The sequence below is a fragment of the Vicugna pacos genome, unplaced genomic scaffold (assembly GCF_048564905.1).
Source record: "Vicugna pacos unplaced genomic scaffold, VicPac4 scaffold_20, whole genome shotgun sequence".
In the NCBI taxonomy this organism is placed as follows: Eukaryota; Metazoa; Chordata; class Mammalia; order Artiodactyla; family Camelidae; genus Vicugna; species Vicugna pacos.
The window spans coordinates 93,369,912-93,374,381 of record NW_027328741.1 but is presented as its reverse complement, the minus strand read 5'-3'; the positions used below and the strand labels follow the sequence as shown (position 1 = coordinate 93,374,381).

The window sequence follows — 4,470 nt, the reverse complement described above, 5'->3', positions numbered from 1 at the left end:
GCAATCTACATTTAGTGTGATTCATGTCAAATAACCCATGAGATTTTTCCATTAATAGAACAAATAAATTCAAAATTTATATGTAACCACAAAGATTATGAGTTACCAAAATAATCTTGAAAGAGAGTATTAAATCTAATAGTGTAAAATACTCTGATGTTAAAGAGTCCTATAAAGCTTTAGTAATTTAAACAACATGATACTGGATCAAAAACAGACACCAATCAATAGAAGAGTGTAGATCACCCAGATATAATCCCTCACACCTATGATCAATTAACACATGAAAAAGGAAGCTAGAGTATAAAATGAAGAAATGAAATTCTCTTTAATATGTTGTGCTGGGGAGAATGAACATGTGAAAGATAGATTAGAGTATTTTCTCACATTCTATACAATCTATGAGCACAGAATATCTTTTATTTATTTTGTTTACTTAATTTCTTGCACCTTTAATTTATAGAAATTGTTTAGTTCTTTTATTTCACTTATCAATTTTATTCCTATTTTATTCTTTTTGGTATAAATATACACACAATTGTTTTCCTAAATTCTGTTTCTGATAATGTGTTGTTAGTATTTAAAAATGCAACAGATATTTGTATATTGATTTTGTAATTTGCAAGTTTACTAAGTTTGTTGACTATTTCTAACAGTCACTGGAGCAGTCTATTGAATTTTCCATTTATGTATAATTATGCCATATGTATAAATGTACTATTTGTTTACAAGTTGGATGTCTTTCATATTTTATCTTGACTAGTTTTTCTGGCTAGGACTTCTTGTAGTGTAATTTAGGACTTGTGAGAATAAGCTACTTTTTTGTATTACTGGATCAGTGAAAAACCTTCCTGTATGTTAACATTGAACTTGATCTTAATCTTGGGTTTTTCATATCTGGCTTTTATTTTCTTTAGTTATATTCTATCTAGGGAGAATTTGTTAAGAATTTTTTGTATACAAAAGTTAAGATCAGTTCTGTCGATAACATTGCTACATTTTTTGAGATTGTTACTTTTGACTTCTCTGTTATTTAAGGGATGGTATCTCATTTATTGATTTGCATATGTTAAATAATATTTATGAATCAAGACCAAATCAAGCTTAACTATAGTTTATAATACTTATAATATTCAATGAATTCAAGTTGCTAATATTTATTTAGAATGGAATATACACATACTGAAAGAAAAATTTACATTGTAGATTGAGTGTACATTTATTTATTTAAAAATTTTTCACTCATTTTGAATTTGGCTTATGTTTAATGGAATTTATTTCTAAATAAAAAATATAACTTTTGGTAGAAATTGATTTACTACAGTTTACTGATACAGAACATAGCTATCATTTACAATTAGTGCACAAAGTAGTTGCCTTAAAATGCCGTATTATACTAATAATGCCAACTGTTTCAGGACTGGGAAACATATTGCTTCCTAAAATGCATTACCTGGTCTTTTCCACCCCAACCCACATATAATGTTATTTCTTTGTTTATTGATTGTTTGCCCCTTAATGGAGTCACTGCTTATAGAACCCAGCACCTTGTGCATAAATGTATTAATCAACAACTTTTTGGAACACTTAACAGAAGCCACAAGAGTATGTAATATAAAAATGACAAGAAAATTTATCCCTTCTAGGGACTGAAAAACCTCTGAGTGAAAGAATGGCAAAAATAAACATTTGTAAGTGTACAGTAAGATTTTCTCTTGTGTAATTTTAATGTAGAATATTAAATTACATTTGCTTACATATAGCACTGAATTACAATTTAAAACAAAAATTCCCGCCTTTGGGATTTGTTAAATTTGATTGATTACTTTAATAAAATTTTTATTCATAAATATTTACCATTTATTTATAAACATACCAAATAAGCTGATATTTATTCTGCTGATGTTTTGAATATAGAGCTACTTATTGCAGTACACAGATTAATAAATACTTCTGTTTCAAAATCAAATTTTCTTCACTTTAATTACAACAGATAATGAAATTGTTATACATTTTCTGTAAAGGTTTTACACAAATTTCACTTTAAATACCAAAACTTTAAAATAATTTTTTTATTTTTTGCATATGTATACTCTGTTCACTAATCTGGTATAAATTTGTGTACAAAACGAAGGAGATTGTTTGTATTTAATAAAACGCAAAATTAAATTATTTAAAAAGAGTTTGTGGTGAAAATATTTGCAGATCACACTATAAATATAAACGTCCTATATGTTTCATATTAACTGGATGAATGAGAAAGAAAGACTGGCTGAATGTTACACTTGGGTTGCTAGGAGACCTGTCATTTTGTGATGTCACAGCCACTCAGGTTGAGAACCATTTTCATGGCCTAGCAGTTTAACTGTGCAGGCCTGCTAAAGCAGCATTTGAAGCTGCAGTGCTCAAAATCATGCAGATTAGAAAAGTAGCTTTAGAAAAAGTTATTTGACTTGGAACATATTACTTCAGAAATTCAAGATGTGTCTCCTAAAGTTGGACCAAGTGGTTCAGGAAACTCCGGTAGATATCTATTTTGTGATCAAACATTCTCTGGGGACTTGGATTTGAGGTTTATGATTGAAGAACATGTTTTTCAGACTTGTCTGAAGAATCCTTGATAAAAACACCATGTTACACATATTGTGTCTCTGAACCAGATGAAGATAATTATTTTTTGCTCTCTGACATTTCCAAGAAAACTCTGGAAAATGGCTGGGAGTGACCAATTTAAATCCATCTTGTGGGATGATAATGGAACTTCCATAGTGATTGATGAAGTTGTCTTTAAGAAGGAAGTTTTGGAAAAAAAGGCCCCTTTCAGAATATTTGAAACTGGAAGTATTAAAAAGTTTTATTAGACTGCTTAATCTTTATGGGCTTTGTAAAGTGTGGCAGAAATTTCAACGATCTGCTTGTCTAGCTGAATTTCTGGAAGAAGAAAAAGAAGTCTCTGTTTTATGCAAGGTATTCAGAAATTTTAGTTATCACTTGGTAACTTAGGTATAAAATTTTATTTTGTACATCAATCTCTGATAATATAAATGTAAAGCTTGATTTTGAAAATTGTATAAATCTGTAAAGGCTAAAATTCTTAATTTTTTTAAAAAATGAGAACAGTGCCTTAATTATTCAAGATTATGAGAAACTTTGCAAGCAACTATGAATCTTAACAGAAATCTAAATAAAGGTACTAAAGCTGCTTTTCAAAAGTGGCATTCACCATTACTTCAAATGCTAACTTCTTAAATTGGATGACTATATTATTTAAATGTGTATTTTCCAAATAAGGAACTTCAAAATATCGTCAGCAATGTTCATATTTTGATGATATTATCTTTGCATAGTAAACGTGAAATCTGAGGTTTTATAAGTTATGCTTATTTTAGTCTTGTATTTTGGTTTAGAATATTACTAAAATCTTTCTACTTTGGTTGTAGATGCACTTATACCATAATCCAAATTTTAAACGAGACAGTCCCCAGCTTCTATTGAGAATAAAAAGAAGAGTTGGGATTAAAAATGCCTCTCTGGTATCTTCATTGGCTCAAGATTTCAACAAGAAGCCCTTTAAAGGAGGGGGTAATGTTGGTAAACATAATTCTGATTTTGTGTCTGACACTAGTGGAGAATGTGCATTTTTACCCTCTCCAAATTTAAACATGCTTCTAATAAGACAGCCCTCTACTAGCCACATAATTGATGATAAAAATACCCCCATCAGAGGTGACTTTTCTCCTCCATCATCAATGTCACTTAGACCACCAAACAAATTTCAGTGGATCAACGTGCTATTTTAAATCAGTTGACCACTGTCCATGGGCACTCTCAAAGCAGCTACACTGAAGCAAATGGCCGTGTTGTCAACTTCATTACAACCACAAATTCTACTTCACAGTACAGCATCTTGTCTCCCAAACACAACAATTATTTTGGACTGATGTTGGTGCCTTCTACTTTTCCAAATAGATATCACAACATATCTGCCAATGAAGGTGGTTTTCTAAACTTCAACCAGGTATCAACCCACGGTTTCCAGTGCCAGTGATAGCTGATATATTTGCTAACTCCCTTTCATGGCCAACTCAACAGCCATCTTCAGTTTATGAACGTCACCCTAATTACAACTGATCTACCAGACGACTACCAGGTTATGCAGGATTACAAAGATTAAAATTGATGTTGCCAAATATTATCAAATATCAGCAATTTTCTTATTGAACAATTAACATAGATGTGTACATTTATTATCCTTATGTTTTTTTAAAATAGATAAAGATTTAAATGGGAGACTAAGTTACCATTTAAAGAAAAAAGAGATATTTGATTGATATGATCATTTGATGTAACAATATGGGTGTAAATTTAAGTAATTTCTGTAAGAAATAAAAGAAAATTGAAGAATTTGGAAAAAGACTAAAACATGGAGAGAGCTAAAATTACTAAGTGGTTTATGGTTCATCCTCGAAA

General features: G+C 30.2%; 1 long non-coding RNA gene across 1 annotated transcript; it reads left to right on the top strand.

The window, feature by feature from the left end:
• Positions 1 to 2,709: 2,709 nt before the first annotated feature.
• Positions 2,710 to 4,190, top strand: LOC140693773 (uncharacterized). The gene is made up of 3 exons (XR_012069470.1): positions 2,710 to 2,967; positions 3,441 to 3,582; positions 3,970 to 4,190. It is a non-coding gene; the product is annotated as an uncharacterized lncRNA (long non-coding RNA).
• The last annotated feature ends 280 nt before the right edge of the window (positions 4,191 to 4,470 follow it).